At 35.1% G+C, this 18,553-nt stretch overlaps 1 long non-coding RNA gene across 3 annotated transcripts in view; it reads left to right on the top strand.

The window, feature by feature from the left end:
* LOC144315673 (uncharacterized) overlaps nucleotides 1-18,553 on the top strand; it is a 314,745-nt gene that overhangs the window by 153,946 nt on the left and 142,246 nt on the right. For 2 of the 3 annotated variants that reach the window (XR_013381417.1, XR_013381418.1), the window contains exon 2: nucleotides 2,310-2,464. This is a non-coding gene — a long non-coding RNA (uncharacterized LOC144315673). Of the gene's footprint in view, nucleotides 1-2,309; nucleotides 2,465-11,572; nucleotides 11,850-18,553 lie in introns of those variants that run through there. The other variant, XR_013381419.1, reaches the window with a different exon arrangement.

Below are 18,553 nucleotides of genomic sequence, written 5' to 3'. Positions count from 1 at the left end.
TATGCTTTAAGAAAATCACTCCATCTCCCTGTGCTACCCTTTAGCACACAAGTAGAATGCTATTCTTCCTACTAAAAACCATCGGGAATTTGAAGCAGAACTCATTTTAAGCTTTTTCTACATAATGCTCCCCCCAAAGCAATAGTAAAATGAAAAAAAATCAATGAAACATATTATCTAGCATTATCTAGGTCAAAATAATATATTAAAACCCTAGGTATTCTGCAGAATTCAACTTAATAAGCAACTCTCAACTATATTGAAACTTTTTTCCAACTGGGACACATGTGTAAATACAACTCTAACAGTTTTCATTTTTTAGGAAGACATGAATATGGGTCGTGGCATAAACATTAATCACAGTTTCACATCTTGCATTGTAGTGGAATAGAAATGCAAAAATATTTACGTTATGGATGTACTCAAAAAAACGATAAATCCCTTAGCTGGCACTGAGGCCATTACATCCACTAGTCAAGATGAAGTTGGTAACCTGCTCTTGGAGTGAAGAGCAAATGGCAATTTGTCTGGGGGAGCTAATTCTTGCTGTGTCTAGGAGACTGTGGCCTCTCTTCTCAGTCTTCTGTTCTGCAGGGAACCAGTGGGCCTTGGGGGGCTCTTTGTTTACTATCTTAGTTCTTTTCCATTACAGTAAGCACCAGTCCTATAAGTTATTCTGTTCCCCAGACTAGTCTCCTGTGGCTTTAAAGCTCTCCAAATGCCACAAGTTCTCAATGCTCCCACTTCCCAACGCCCCTGCAGAATTTTTAAGTGACAAGAAGCTGGAAAAATACAGATGGCATAATTATATATTTTGCAGTTGATTAATCACCACAAAACATTAATCACATTTTGTATAACAATACATAATCAAATTCTTTATAGTAGAAATTAAGTTTCTTTCTGATAGAAAATGGATTCCTTTAGGATATTGACAGGGTTTTTCAGCATCTGTTTGGCTCCCATTCCACATCTGCATTTGATTTTTGTCTGCTTTAGGGCTTAGTAAAGTGTGGCTTAAAGGTTGTTTTATAACTATAAATGTATGTGCTAATAGAAGAATTTGTTGAAAGGAAAATATTTGCACAAGTTAGATACTATAAATATATTTTTTCCAGGCCATAACATGTTTCTTTAGTGAAAACCATTGGATTTTGTTTTCCTAAAGAGTAATCCCACTGAAATCAAATATAAATTATACATGTGTTTTTTTTCTCTTAATAGCTATTGAGATAAATTCTTAATCTTGTAATTAGCTTTATATTAGTATGAGATAAAATCCATGTATAACTTTTATAGAAATAATGTTTTTACGATATAAGTGCCTAATTTCTTATTATAAGATAATCAAGCAAGTTGTATGTTATCAATTTGTGTATGCATATAAGTATTTATAATCATTTGCAAAATAACAACAAATGTATACACATTACATATATTATACATGAGCATATACAAACTTAAAGTTGCCTCACTCTTTTACTATTTGGAATTTACAAACTGAAATTATCATACTTCTTAGTAGTTTCAGTCATTCAAAAATAGTTATATATATTTGCCTGTATTTATATCTTTATTATGCCTCTAGGAAAAATTATGAAACAAAGATGTACATCCTCTATTTTCAAGTGTTTCATTAGAAGACCATGAGCATATGAAATAAGGGAATTTTCCAAAGCAAATATAAACAATAATATAATAATTCATATATACATTATTAGATGTGCGTGTGTGTGTGTGATGCTACTTTTATTTCACCACTATTACATAGCTGGCCTGTAGAACTCAAATAATTCAATAATATTGAAACTCATATACATTTATTACAGCATGGGTAAATATATAAACATTAATTTATCTCTAAAGTACTATTGAAGAAAAAAATGTAAGAGAAACATAATTTTAGGTTGGATGATTTGGATCAGAGAGAGGAATCATGCCATGTAATCTGATTACTGGAAAGACAAGCAAAATGTGCTAATAATAATTGAGAAGAATGGTCCCATGCATAGGGTAGAAAAGGAAAGAAGATGAAATCTCTATAGAGAGAGTAAAAAGATAAACCTGACCAAAGCAGACGAGGCATGCTGAAGAATGGTTTTAAAAAGCATGATTATATATGTTTCTAATAAATGATATTTGTTTCCAGTTTTATTTAAAATTAACTTAACCACTGAAACTTGGCTACCAAGCGCAGCCTCTGGAATGATTAATACTATATGATAATATTCATCCCCAGAATTTGGGTCTCCTGGCAGTGTTATCTATGAAAGGCGGTTGGAGAAACTGGCATGTCCTCTTACCTGCAGGTACATATGACCTCTCACACCCCCAAGAGCCTGCAATCTGCATTTCCAAGAGACCACTGCAGAGATTTCCACAGCACCTCTGCTTCTCTAATGACATGGGCACAAGATTCCACCCTTATTTCACATTCAGCCAATGCAGCTCTGCACATGGAAAGGTAAGCAGTGCAGGCTTGATAAGCTTGCCTTTTGAACAAATAATTTGTCAGTCTGTGTTGGGAACTGGGATGTTACTAGTTCTGTGAAGCACTTTTAGTGCTGTGAAAAGTGGTATACAAATAAAATGATTGATGCCCTGTCAATAGGAACTTCAGGAAGAGGATCAAACAGAGCAGTTTCTTTTGAAGTAGGGATGGATGTGGGGGGAAAGGTGTTAGATTTTACTTTTCTATCTATCACAAACCCCAAAGCATCATTCCAGCAAGAAAAGAACCTGGTATCTGAACAAGGCAGAACACAGTTTCTTAGCAGTAGACACATCCCAGTGAAAAACACAAAAGCTGGATTTGTAAAAATCCATTCATAAGGATTTTATTGTAATTTTTTTCCCATCACTGGAATGATGTTGGCTGGAGCGCTTACATATCTTCATGCTTTCTTCTTTTTTGCCTCTATTTTTCATAGGCTTTTAAACTTTCCTTTAAAATGGCCAGATTACCATTTCTAAGGACATTTGGCTATGAAAAATATCAGTAAGATAACTTAGGAAATTGCTGGATATTAAATAAATATATGCAATAAATTGCATTTCTGTAAAATAGGTATATTAAAAATGTAAAAAATTAAAAATCACACCATACCACCAAAAATTGAAAATAATTCATATGACTTTTAAAAAAATACAGACTTTATAAAGTCTTATGAACAAAAAGTATAGACCTTTATTAGAAGATATTAGAAAATATTTAAATAAATGGAGTTATATACAGTGCTTACAGATAAAAGGATACAAAGTTGAAAAAATGTAATTTCCCCCGAATATACTATAACTTCAACACAATTATAATAAAAATCCCAGCAGGGCTTTTTTTTAATGATAAGTTGGTTCTAAAAATGTATGCAAGAGCAAAGTACAAGAATAAACAATAAACAGTACATTCCAGATATCAAGAATCGATAAGACATTCCCAAATATAAATAATTATTGTAAAGTCAAAGTAATTCATCCATGGGGAAAGTGGAGGCAAAATAATAAAAGAAAAGAAATGCTACAAAGTTAGAAACAGACCCAGGTCTAGGGGAAAGTTGGTTAACGACCAGGTACACTGCTAGGTAGTAGGGAAAAAACATCTTTAATAAATTTTTCCACAACAATCACTGATCCATAGAAAATGTATTCAAATCTCTACCTCACACTATTAATAGTAATCACTGAGCTAGGTTAAAAATTTAAACATAAGTGTCCAAATTATAAAGACAAAATTACAAGATAATATAAAAGGATATTTTAAAGACCTTGGCCTAAAAAGTAATTCCTTAAATAAGACTTAATAAATGCAACCCACAAAAGATAAATAAATATGAATACATTAAACTTAACATTTCAATCTCTCCAAAAGGTCATTAAGCAAATAAAGACACAATGCAAACTGGAGGAAGATATTTTAAACATATACAACTAATGAAGATTAGATCTAGAATACATAAAGAACTTCTCTTAATAAGAAGATGATTTTAGTGGGGATCCCTGACTGGCTCAGCAGTTTAGTGCCTGCCTTCGGCCCAGGGCGTGATCCTGGAGTCCTGGGAACGAGTCCCACATCAGGCTCCCTGCATGGAGCCTGCTTTTCCCTCTGCCTGTGTCTCTGCCTTTCTATGTCTCTCATGAATAAATAAAATCTTTTTTAAAAAAATAGATGATTTTAAGATTTTTTGGTTTATTTAGAGAAGATTTTTGTAACACCTACACACACACACACACACACACATACACACACTATGGTCAACTAGTTGGCATTTCTCAGAAGAGGAAGGAGAGATATTACATAATCCCATGAAAAGAACTTCAATTTGTCAATAATCAGCACAGTGAAATGTAAAATCTCTATGGAGGTATGTTGCAGTACCAACACACTGTTAGAAAATAAGAGTCAGGCAAGTGTCGATGCTGCCTGAAGGTCAGTGGTTTTTGCATATTGCTGGGGGGACTGAATATTGATAAAATGACTTTGGCAAATAATTTGGCATTTTCTACTAAAAACATTAATTCTTACACTTTGAGACTTAACCATGTCATTCTTAGTTATTTATCCCAGAGAAATTCTTTCACATGTGCACTTTGACAGGGTCAAAAATATACATAACAGCATTGTGTGTACTAACAAAAAGTATTTGGCCTTTCCACATAGAAAATGATAAATACATTGTCCTACATGCATACAACGTAATTCTCTAAAACAGTAAAAATAAATTAACTAAAGCTATAATGCTGTCTTATAAATACAGCATCTATATCCATATCTACAACTATCAAACTAGTATCCATTTATTTCACATGAATATATTTGGTGCACATGTTTCTGTATAGATTACCATGTTGTTTAGATCTGAACTTCAAATTGAGACCCTTTCCTGTCTAACTCTACAAATGCTGCAAAATCAGAGAAGGACAAGTCCTTGGCTGTCTGATGTTTGAACCTCAACATAGAGCATGTGTCTCTTCTACAATATCCCTGACTTCTGGTCACTTTCACTCCAGTTTGTCCTGTGCATTCAAAACCTCACAGGATATATTTTTTTTTTCTAATTGTTGAGACAGCTCTGTTGCAAATGAGCAGGAGATATAGCTTTATAATTTCCATTCCTTGTATCTTTGTATGTCCAATGTGACTTAATTTTCTTGGTGTTAAATGTACTTCTTTTGATCTTTTATGTATGTGAGATTGGCTGCTTAGCTCTCCATAATCTGAATCATATTTCTCCTATTTTGGAATCTCTCTAATTGTCCTTCTTAAAGAGGATGCCCAAATTGAGTTCCAAAATTTCAGAAGACAGCTGAGCAACTCAAAAACCAATGGCAGTATTTGGCAGGTCTTTGATCTGGATGATATAGGTCATTCTCTCCCTTCAGTCATTATACATTCATCTACTCATTCATCTAGTGATGAGGAATTGAGAATCAAAATCCAAACATAGTCTGCCCTCTCACAATTTAGGGTACATGTGACCTTGGCAGGATTTGGAAATGAAGGATATTTTTATTGAGTTCGTCCAAAATTATAATAGCACTTATAGCAAAGGAGACATTCTTAATTCTAATTGGGGAGTTTAACTGCTATTTGCTACAACAGCCTATACTGCAGATTGTGTAAATAATGCTGTTTTATCACAGAAAATTATCAGGAAATAGACTCCAAGCTAGAAATTTGTTTACCAAAGGTTTATTGCATGACATCTTTAGGATCAAAAAATTAAGGGAGTGAGTGAAGCAGAGTTGAATTGAAGGAGAAGTCAAACTCTGATGCAGTTTCAACAGAGCCTTCAGCCAACCTCATGGAGACTTCTGGAGCTGATGTGGTTTTTCAGACGTGTCTTGACTCCAGCTTTACAGACAGGCCTCTGTACTCTGACACTGAATAGCCACTGGATGTGTGCTGCCCCTGGGGAGCAGTGCTAACCTTGGGAGATAGACTCCCTCATCATAGGGCAACTTCAGGGAAGAAAATGCTTCGGGAGCCAGGAAAATGAGACTTGGGTCCTGGAAGAGAATCTGGCACACCGCCACACTAATTTACTATATTGTAATTACATATATAATAATGCATATAAAATTAAAATTTTTAGAAAATTACAAAGTCAGAATGCAGAATAAGGATAACTTTCCATAAATGTGTGTACGTTATTTCATGATATGTGTAATACATCCTGTCTTGAAGAATTTCCTTTGTAAACACAACTCCCAAAGCCAAATCCATTTTCTTTTTGTTTTTCTTTATTTCAAAATAACACATTACCCTGGAATGGATTTATGGAAATGTATCACAGAAATGGGAGAGACCATATGAAAAGGAATGATACTGGTCTCAAGGAAAAAATATATATATATATGTATATATACACACACATACACACATACTTATGTGAAACTTAAAAAAATTCTTGCTTAAATGGATTTGAAAATTTGTTGCCCATTTGAAAATAATAATTAACTACCTGAATCTGAGAAATAAAATGATATGAGAATTATTTTGAAAATCAGCAAGGAACATTCTAGATCCCTCTCTTGACTTAACTAATTTTTACACATACTTAGGGCTCTGCAATTCAACACTTCCAGGAATTATTTCTTAACCTAATGGCAAATAAGACCTATCATATCACCTTTCCTCTCACCTCTACATATTCCTGCAGCATCATGAAAACCTTTATCCCACATTATTGGAAATACCTGTCTGTGTTTCTTTTTTCCACTTTAAGTGAAAATTCCTAAAAGATAGGGAGTGTGTCTTTTTCAAATAAGTAATTACAATACATATCATGGTTTCTGATGTAGCATATATAATCAGCAAATATTTATTAAGAAGGACAGATGAATTCCCTGAATTCCAAATTTCTATATCCAAATGTCTATTTGTTTTTCCACCTGGATGTCATACAGACATTTTTAACTTAACATGCCCCAAACTTATTCCCAATTATTCCCTCTACTCCAAACTTGTTTTTCCCATAGATTTTAATCTCAATAACTGGCAATTCTGCCCTCCCAAGGGGTCAGGTCAAAAAATCTAAAAGTCAACCTAAGTCCCCTTTCTTTTTCTACATTGTACATTAATGCCATCAACAAATGCCACATGCTGTAACTTCAAAATATATCTAGAACCTGACTGCCTCTCCTAACCTATGCTGTAATGCCAAAACGATTTTTATAAAATAAGAGTCAGATTACCCCACTCCTATTCAAAACTTACAATGTACTTCTCATTTTAATCATAGGGAGTACTTCTTCACTTCCTTCAGGGCTCTGCTCAAATGTCATATTCTACTTATGCTTTTCCTTTATTGGTATATATAACATGACAACTCCTTTCCAAATGAAACCCATTCTTCTGTGCCCTATTTTTCTCCACACCACTTATCACCATCTTAAATGTTATCTTATCACGTCTCTTTGTTTTATGTTTGTCTCCATGTCTGGACTGCAGCATTAGTAAGGACAGAAATTTTGCCTTTGTGTTTACTCTATTCCCCCATGCCAAAAAAGAAAGAAAAAGAAGAAAGAAGAAAAGAAAGAAAGAGAGAAAGAGAGAAAGAGAGAAAGAAGAGAGAGAGAGAGAGAGAGAAGAAAGAAAGAAAGAAAGAAAGAAAGAAAGAAAGAAAGAAAGAAAGAAAGAAAGTCTTATATATAATATGTGCTCAACAAATGTGTATTGAATAAATGAATATATAGGTAAATAAATACATGCATAGAGAAATTAATCATCCAACAAATATAAAATGCCAAATATGGGCTAATATCTCTGGAAACAATAGATAAAAAAAAAAGAAAATATCACTCTCCTAGTGGAGCTTAAATTCCAGCTGGGGAAGATAGATAATAAATAAGTAAACAAGTGAACCAAACAAGTGACTTATAGGTAATGGCAAGCATTATCCATATTATTAAAGGATGAAGCACAGTGCTATAATAGAGATTAACTAAAGTGGGATGCTGGCTAATTTAGAGGGGGTCTGTACAGTGGTGACATTCAAAAGGATAACAGGAAGAACATCCCTGAACAAGAGAAAGGCAAAAAGAAGTACAAAGATGCCAAGGAAGGAGCAAGCTAGAGGAGCAAGTTGTCCAAAATGCCTGAGTGTGATAAGGATGATGACCTGAAAGGAGTCAATGAACACAGGGAAATGGAGGGCTTTGTTGGGCAGTAGTATTTGCTGCTTCTTCACTGTTTAACTGCAGTGCTTTGTAACTAACTTCAGTTAAAGCAGAAAACATTGTATAGCAATTTTGCTATTTGTTTATTGTTTTGTCTCCACAATTGACCACAAGCCCCCAGTAAACAGAGCCCATGTCTCTAACCACCAGGAACTATCCCTGATATAGAAGGGTCTCTTACACAAAAATCTGTTGAATAAATGTGATGAGTAAAATTTTTAAACCAGGTAAGAACAACATATACATGAGGCAAACCACTTTAGATGGGGAAGCAGTTCTGCACGATTAAATAATAGATTATCAAAATGGTCCAAAACATTTTGTCCTATATTGTGCTTTATTCGATAAGAACTGAAAACAACCGGATCGAGTGTCACTGTTGCTGCTGTTGTTCTTTTCTATTTTGTTTGATGGTTAATCACTTGGTGATATATTTTGGTCTTAAGGATGTTGGTGACTAGAGAAGAAACTAGTGAAGTAATTCAGTTAAGAATCTATTACACCCAGTGTAGAATGTGTTAATGGTTTTATTTGCAGTTTCCAGAAGTTTTAAAAGGAATTTAAATTTAGATTTATAATAATTCAATCCATTTTTTCTGAATATTAACTGAAGTTGAAATATTAACAAAAATGTAGTGAAATAAACCTATACACAATAAAAAATATAAAACAGATCAACATTGTTAAATTGATTAAACGTGGGGGCCATTAGACTGAAGACACTCTAATGTCCTTACAGCCTGTGTAGGAAAAACAAAATCTAAGTCTGTACATGCCTTAAGATTACAAAATCAAAATGCTGGGGACAACCAATCACAAATAGCCAACTAGGCTTTAAGCTAGAGCGAAGTCAACAATTTCCTTACTTTCCTTCTGCCGTTTCTATAAGTCTAAATGCTTTTTCCTGAGCTCCTGTCAGTGGAGCACCCCTAACCACTTCCAGTTTGGAGCTGCCTGGATCAGTTTTGCTCAGATAAACTCAATATTTGTAATATGCCTCAATTTATCTTTTAACAGGTCTCCTTGAAAAATACAGAAAACATCTTCTTAATTAAGATTTTCACATTTCGGTTGGATAGTCTTAGCCATTTTCTTTTGTTTTGAGAAGGCTTGAATAGATTTTGAAATTTTTAATAGCTTTTGAAAATTTCTTAATAACTTTTGAAATTTTTAAACACTTTTAGATTTTATTCTCTAATTCCTAAAATAGCCTATTAGCTTGGATGTTATAATTCTAATGGTCAAATTAATACTGTTACATTTAAATGCTGGATTAAAATAAAGTAAAATTAATGTTGATGCACAACTAAATTAAAATTTTCCTTAAATTTAAATGAATTGGAACAATTGAATTTTAATTATAATAATATAAATTTAAACTTAAAATTTTAACGAGATTTAATTATATTAAATTTAAAATTCATTTTACTTTAAATTAAATGTTAAATTTAATTACTTTTTAGTTTCAAAAGTATTTGAAAGAAATAACCAGGAATATTCTCACACATTAGAAGTTACTGAATTTTGGATGATAGCAAAGAGAGTTAGACTAATTTTATTTGGTATAAGTTTGCACTAAACTCTAACAAAAAAGATATCAATCATTCAAAAGAGGAAGCAGGTATTTTTAGGAATAATTACTATATCCTTCTTAAGATTACAACCACAGATTTGAAGTGTATTAAATATAAATGCAATTTTTTAAAGTATTAGGCTATTTGAAAATTACAATAATTCTCATGCTAAACAGGATAGAGTGACAAACAGAAAATGAATTAAAAGACAGGTAGATACTACTAGTTTCAGCAACAATGTGGAGGGAATAAAGCAGAAAACAAAATGCCAAAAATTTTATTACTGATGATAAAATATACTTTTGTGACAATATCTATTACTGAATATAACTAGTAAAATTGTTAAAGATTCATTTTTAATCTGTTACAAATTTGGTGAAATGGTCATTTGGGAAATGGATCATTTTTTGGTGAATCTACTTTCAACTAATTGTTTTTAGTGAATTGACTCAAAGCCAAATAATAAAAGCTGAAACAAAGGTTATAAACTCATGGAAAGGGACAGAATTGTGAGATAGAAATGCCAAAAAAGAATGGGACTTAGTGCCTATTAAAAGGTTTGCCAAAGTCCCATAGCTAGTTAGTGTTCCAACCAGCACTAGAATTCAGGTGGACAGCTTTCTCTCCTGCTGTCTTTTCAGCTATGTAGTACTTGTTACAGGAACCAGAAAAGGTGTAACAACAACTGCCACCAACGTTCATTTTGCTAAAAATTACTAAAAAATGCCTCTGAATAATAACAGTGGTTATCACTGGATGCAGGACAATAGATTATTTTCATTTTCCTCATTGTGCTTTCTTGTATTCTATAATTATTTTTAATTTACATGCATTATTTTCACATTAAGAAAAATCAGTACAATTTATTACTTTTAATATAGAAAAGTACTAGGAATAATACCCTGTAGCAACATATACTTACTTCATTGATTTGAAATCTACATTATAAGAATTAACTTATTTGCCTGATGAGAATGTGCTTTTTTGTCCATTTGTATACACTGTGATTCCAATAAAATTTTAAGTAGCAGATTGTTATAATTTTGTTGTGTTTAAGTATTACCCAAACAAGATGAATTAGTGAGAATAGGCTAAGTTTATACTGATGCAACAAATAACCCCAAATCTTCATGACTCCATATTTCTCTTTCACAGATACCCTGTGCATGTGTGTGCATGTGCATGGGTGTGCATGCATGCACGCATGTGCGTGTGTATGTGTGTGTGTGAGTGTGTGTATGTTTTGTTTCAGGGCAAGGATGTCTCTCCTCCATAGTACCCACTTTCACTCACTTTTCATAAGCCAGGACAATCCACAAGGCTGAGGGGTCTGCAAGAAAAATGAGAAGTATAGCTTTTTCAGGTTTAGGAAAGAAAGAATAGTTGGCTTCTGGTGAACACTAGTAATCAAAGAAAATATTTTTCTTTTTTTCTTGGGTTATAAGGGAAAAGCTGGATGCCATCTTGGAATATTGCTCATCTGTACTTTCAATCTTGTAACCCTGATTTCCCCCACAAATTCAAAAAAAAAAAAAAAAAAGGAACTTCCTTTGATTCCTTTGACACCTATCAAACACTGAGGATTAGAGGAGGACAAATGAGAGATAATATATGTAAAGCACTTTGACTAGCTCAGCAGGAAGGAGCCATCTACATTCAAGGGACTTTTTAAAAATATGCTAGTGAAACAAGCCCTAGAAAGAGCAAAAGTGGAAAGGTACCATTGTCACACCCCCCTTCTGACCCCCATCAATTTCCCAAGGACCAAAAAGAACAAAACTTTTTAATGTTCAATGTTGCATCTCATGATAATCCATTTCCAGAGCTTGGATTCCAAGACTTCAGCACCTATGGTCCTTCCCACTACCAGGAGTATCACAGCGACAGACTACCTCTGACATCTTTAAGACACTGGCAAGGAAGGATACTGTCTGCTTCACCAACTTTAAAAGTCCTCATGTGGGATCCCTGGGTGGCGCAGCGGTTTAGCGCCTGCCTTTGGCCCAGGGCGCGATCCTGGAGACCCGGGATCGAATCCCATGTCGGGCTCCCTGCATGGAGCCTGCTTCTCCCTCTGCCTGTGTCTCTGCCTCTCTCTCTCTCTCTCTGACTATCATAAATAAATAAAAATTAAAAAAAAAAGTCCTCATGATTAATATCTGTAACTAATCAGTGTCAGCTGTGCTGTTGACTAGTTAGATTTGCATGTGAAATGCCCCATACAAATAGGTGAATTGTCTTCGTGTGTTTATGGGAAAGGAGCTGTTGGAGAATGAAAATTGGTCCCTAATCTGAAGAGGGGAGATTTTGAATATGGAGTGGAGATGCAAATCTGGCACTTTGTGACACTGTGAATAAATCTCTTCATGGAGAATTTCTTTAAGATAGTAAGAAAACAAAACAACTCTTTGGCAAGGGAAGGGCTGTATGCTTTACCCAAAAGCTCATGTAACCTTAAAGTTCCTCCACTTATATTATTGTCTCTCCTCTTACTTTCTTAGAAGAAATGGCATTTGACTTTGTTTACAAAATTCTATAGCTTCTTAAAATTTGTTTAGAAAATTCTATAGTTTCTTTTAAGTCTGTATTTGAAAGAATTTTACATTCATGTCCTTCAGTGATCTAACTTCTTACATTTATATCATTACAAGAAAAAGACAACCAATATCACAAAATCAGATAAATATTTTGGTTTCTTTTGTAGTTGTCTGCCAAATTCAGTGGCCAGATTTATGCTTCCAGATAGGCTTCCTATTTTGAATATGGTGACACAACCCCTTCCTAAATTATGTGCTCATGTTTAAGAATTTTATACAGTACCAAGAAACTGTCTTTCTGCCATTGTGACTCTGAAACAACAAAGTGTTCTCTAACAAGCAGATTCTTGGGACTAATTAAGTGCTATCCACCTGTCAGGCTGAATGTCAATGTGACTTGGGAAGGGGCATCTCCACCCGTGCTATAAAACACAACAAAACTTTCTGAACAAGGTGTATATAAAAATGAAAGAAAGCAAAACAAGGTGGATTTCTTCTCTCATAACCTCTTCCTTGGTCCTAGTCCAAGGAGTGGGAAATGCGTTACAAAGAGAGACCAGAGAAATCAGATTGGTCATTTGACATCCTGCCATATATTCTTTTGGCTTTTGTATTACATGATAATTACTCAGTATGAATAGTGGCATCTCTCCCACATGTCAAGATCAATCAGATGACTGTCATCATTATGTAGAGTTGGTTGCTCTGTTTAATAGAAAAAGTAATGTGGCATTCATGACAATCATGGATAATATTACCTAGACCCTACCAACCCAGTGATGATCCCAAATTACCCCTAACTCTAACTGAGGCTACCTTTGACAGGTTACATTAAATTCTAAGAATTAGGTGATTAAGACCAAAGCATTCTCTCTCTCTCACTGCCTCATATGCATCCCCACAAACACATATACAGCAGTCCCCTGCTACCTGTGGAAAATATTTTCCAACATCCCCAGTGGATTCCTGACACCTCAGATAGTACTAGGCCCTAGGCATACTATGTTTTCCCATATACAATCACCGATAACCAAGTTTAATTTAGAAATTAGGCACAGCAAGAGATTAACAACAACAGTAATAAAATAAGATAGGCTTCAGTAAAAGTTAAATGAGTATGGCCTCTCTCATTTTCTCTCTCTCAAATATCTTATATTACCTATTATATCTCATTACTGTCCCTTCTTTTCCTTGTGATAATATGAGAGGACAAAAATGCCTATGTGATGAGATAAAGTGAGGTGAATGACGTGGGCATTGTGAGATGGTATTAGGAGGCTAATATTGACCTTCTACTATTATGTCAGGAGGATCATCTGCTTCTGGAACACAGCTGAAGTAGGGTAACTGAAACTGTGGAGAATGAAATACAAATAAGGTAGGGTTCTTGTATTTCTTTTTACTTATCTCAATGATTGTTTTTCTTTTACTCAGTCATAATTAACTTTTATTTTTCAGTTACTCTCTAAAGAAGGAGAGGCAAGAGGTTACACTATCACTAGTTAACCCTTTAACAGTTAGCTAATTATTTGTTAGCCCAAAATAAAGCCTCTAGCCTTTTCTAAAGCCTCAGATTTGTAGGAGAGGGCATTGGAGTGGTGGCACAGGCTTGCAACAGAATAGTTCTACTCATATTCTCTTCTTTTATTTTTTCCCCAAGAAGGAGAGGGTTGCACTATTGATTGAAGAGAAGGGACAACATGATGATTAAAAAAAAATATATTGAAAGTTAAATCTCAAACTCCAGTCAAACTGGAGAAAGCTAAACTGCAAACCTTGAAATCAGCAGATCTCTGGCTTTCTTGAAGACAAAATACTTCATTTTGCTTTCAGCCCCATTTTTTCCTAACACTATTTTCCTAAAATATAATTTTCATTTCTCATTCTCACGTAATCTCATATATTTTAGAGGTTTTCTTTTCCTTTTCAAAGTTTTGCTTAAATTCTAGTTAGTTAGCACGGTGCAATGTTGGTTTCAGGAGTAGAATTCAGTGACTTACGCCTAATGCTCATTACAAGTACCCTTCTTAATACCTATCAGCCCATTCCTCATCCAGGTCGCTCCATCAACCTTGTTTGTTCTCTGTTTTTAAGAGTCTCTATTTCAGTTTTTAAAATTGAATAGATTGAATGTAATTTTGCATTAAAAATTATATTTTCCCATTTGAAAAATATTAAAGACCTCCCTAGAGTGTGGCTAATCAAAGGATGGGAACTGCTATTGTAGAGCAGCTAACCACCCTGGATATTTTATCAGAAAAATACTTGTGTGTGTGTGTGTGTGTGTGTGTGTGTTTCTGTAGGTATCAAGCAAGAATTATTTCCATTCAAGTTTTCTTTTATTTATTTTTATTTACTTTGTTTTTATAATGTATTTTCAAAATCACATATAGCTTAGGCTCTAGGAAACCCTGGCTCCCTCACTTGACACACTGTTCCACTGGCAGCTTGCTGTTATGTATTTTCATATTTAAGCAGTGATGTTTTCTCAGAACCACATGCCCTGCAATCTTCGCCATAGGACAGAAATGCACAGACTGTGTAGTCATGAAAGCACTGCCTACCTCAGACACAAGTGTGCAAAATGAAATCAAGTAAAAACTATCAGTGACCTGGTACTTGTCTCTGTCAGTGGGACAGATCATTCTCCCTTGATGTGTCAGTGAAATAGTGGACACACATTGTTTACCCACACTTTCCTCTTCTGCTTGAAGTTTCTGTAGAGCTGCTAACTGCTACAAGCTAGGCAATGACTTAGACCACTTTGATGTGCAGTTGGGAACAATTAACTTCCCTTTCTCAGAAATTATATCCTTAAATATTCCTTTAGTTTTGGCTTTCTTCTTTCCGTGTTTTGTTGTTGTTGTTGTTTTAAAGCACAGATGGTAGTAGAATGAGTTTTAAGATAGTAACACTTTAGAACAAAATGTTTTATGGAATGACAAGAAATCTAAGAAATTTAGAACTTCAAAGAACTTCAGAAATTGTGCTATCATGTCAATTTTAAGACTGGACTCTGCAGGGATGCCTGGGTGGCTCGGTGGTTGGGTGTCTGCCTTTGGCTCAGGGCCTGATCCTCGGGGTCCTGGGATCGAGTCCTGCATCAGGCTCCTCACTCGGAGCCTGCTTCTCCCTCTGCCTGTGTCTCTGCCTCTCTCTGTGTGTCTCTCATGAATGAATAAATGAAATCCTAAAAAAAAAAACAAAAAACAAACAAACAAACAAACAAAACCACTGGACTCTACAGAGCTCAGGAAGCTCAGCCAGGAGAAGGAAGGGTATTGGGTGCCAGGGGCTCCTCATCCGCCCAAACTAGCATGCCTCTGTTTCTGTCTGCTCAATACCTGGAAGTCTATGAAAGAAAAATATTCTACCACTAAAAGTTTAAGCCATATATATAAGCCATATAAATATATATATATACACACACACACACACTCACACACACACACACACACACTTAAACCAGTGATTTAACCAATCTGTTCACTTAAGAGTTGAGGAAGCAAAGTCCCAACATTGTCTAAATAAGCACATAAAAACCAAGACAGGAAATCTGCCTTCCTGGTACCCAATTTTTGTTCCATTTGTTTTCTTTGTTGTTGTTGTTCCCATATGACACTGACTTTGTTGCTTACCACTAAGCCAGGAAAGACTGGGCTGGTCAGGCAAGTGGTTCTAAGACAGGGGAGGAGAGGTAAAAATGGATGGAATGGGAGGGAATAAAAACCCTACTATTCTAATTTCCAAAAGACTATTAGGTTTGGTAGAATGACCAATTTGATGGAAAGATATTTGCATCACCCAGGTGAACAGGGGCCATAAAAGAAATGAATTACCATTCCATGGGTGAGAAGCACAGTACATAGGTTGGGTTTCTTCTCTGTCAGTGTTGTTTGTTGCAAGAGAGAAAATGTGAATGATGGGCAGAGGGAAGTGGGGCCTGTGGTGAGTTGATGGATAAACATGGGGATTCCTAATCTTCCTTCAGATTCTACTTCACTATGATCTCTACCTTCCTCCCCTGTATTAATGAACACCTTCCATTTATATTTAACACATGTATATCCTATATTTTGGCTCCTACGTTACCCCATTCAAATGTATTCACTTGATGACCAATTTCCTGAAGAAGGAGCAAATTGTTGCATCCTGTCTTCTGGGACACTTCTCCCAGGTCTTATAACTGCCTGCTGGCTCAAAGAATGCATGAGGTTATTTTACTGAATCAATATTACTGTCAATAAAATTAAAGGTGAACAATTTAAACAGGCGATTACATGTTTCAGTTGTGAAAAGAGGAGTGCAGAATTCTTGTAGACAGATTGGCTTAGTAGCCTTTTTGACAAAGCCAGTTAGATGGGAAGTGGAGTTCAGCTGTCTTCACTGCTCAGGGAAGGGAGCCATGTCCCTCGCTTTCATAGCAGGCTGCTCCTTGTTTGCTCTCCCTGCTCTGGTGAATGCTTCGATTTGCAGCAGGCCCTATAACATTACCATGCATAACAATCTGTCACTATTATTCATGGCTTTTCTCCAGTCTCCATACTTTTGACATTGCCATTAAAGAGATTCAGTGTGCTTAGTAGCTCTTTAAAAAATAAATAATTGAAAGCTAAATTATATTAAACCGGGCCAATGCTGACCCCTTCACCTCAGTCCATTGCTATCTCCTTAAATGTATTCCTTCTTAAATCATATTGTAATTTGAAGATGCTGAAGTCTAAGTTTTTTGACTCAAATGCAGTTCCTTCTGATGCATAATTCATTTTCACTTTGTTACTGGTGCTGCACACGCAATCGCTTTTTTGGCAGCTAAATGCAGAATGAAATCAACAACTCTGTAAAGGGTGAGGAATCGAAGTGGACATCTTGGCGGAAGAAATATTAAGCATGTCACAATGTTTTGTACTCTGTCTGGTGAAATGGAGACAAAAACCTCCAACAACCCTCAAGTTAATGTGAGACAATGGCATTTTACGGCTGGAAATTATCTACCACTGATGTCATGCTGATGTTGCATTTAATTATTCTACACATCACAGAAGATGATGACTTTTGAATGTTTTCAAGCCTCACAATTATTTGATGAGCATCTTCTTGGAGTTAGGCTGTTGTTAAGAAAGAAAATGTTCCCTGGTTTGACTGTCACTTATATTCCCTAAGAGTTTAGGAATCCCAAGAAAACACATGACCTTAAAGCAAAGAAAAACTAGCCTGGAATGTCTTGGAGTGATGAGATGGTCAACATAGATAGGAATTTGAATGTCTGGAAAATTAGGTAAATTTAGACCTGCAGCAAAGACAACTAAAATTATTAGCTTTAAATGATGGAGCAAAGTGAGCTAACATCACACAAACTCAGAGAAATACCATTTTATTGGGCCTTTAAAAAAAAACATATATACTCTTTCCTCAAAATAGTTGTAGAATCAGAAAGTTTGCTTCTAGGGCCTTCACATTCCTTTTTTTTTCTTAATTAAAAAAAAACATAAACATATTGGCATGTAAAATTTAATATCATTTGTGGTATACAAATACCAGAACACATTTTAAACGATTAATATTTAAAAATATATTGTCATAAGAAAATTTATTGTCATGTCCTGCTTCCTGTCCTTTTTTCCTATCCCCTGTGAAATTCTTCTGGCAACTCTGTCCTCAATATCCACCTATTTGGAAAGGCATTTTTTTTAGGTGCTAATCACCTGTTCAGAGCCTGGGAGCACTCCAAATGCATGAACATCTCTCTATTAGTTGGAATTTCATAATGGATGACTATAAGGAAGACTGTTGTATATGTGTGTGTTCAGAGTGTGGGAGGGGAAGGATAGATATTATTCCTCATATTCATACTAATGAAGTTAACCATTTTTTGGTTCTATTTACAAGGCTATCCTACTGTATTGCTTTGGATTTTTCAGAACACCTTAAGAGAAGACAGCTAAAGACAAATTTTCAGAAACAAGGGGAAAACAACCTGAAAGGTTAACTGGTTAGAGGGAGTGTTTGGTCAAGGCTGATTAAAAGAAATAAATCTTTGTAACTTGATGCAAGGACAATGAGTTATGAAATCAGGGCACAGAGGGGTGCATTGTCCTTTCCTTTTCTTATGTATTCAGAGTGACAAATTTGAGATGGAAGAGATTTATGAGGCTCAAGAGTAGCTTGGAGATAAAATTTAATCACTTGGTCAACATATCTCCATCGAATCCCTAGAGTGGACAAGCCCTGTGCTAGGCACCAAAAGAATACTGGAAAACTGTGAGT

This window comes from Canis aureus, chromosome 6 (genome assembly GCF_053574225.1).
Source record: "Canis aureus isolate CA01 chromosome 6, VMU_Caureus_v.1.0, whole genome shotgun sequence".
NCBI lineage: Eukaryota > Metazoa > Chordata > Mammalia > Carnivora > Canidae > Canis > Canis aureus.
This window is presented reverse-complemented; position numbering and strand designations above follow the sequence as displayed.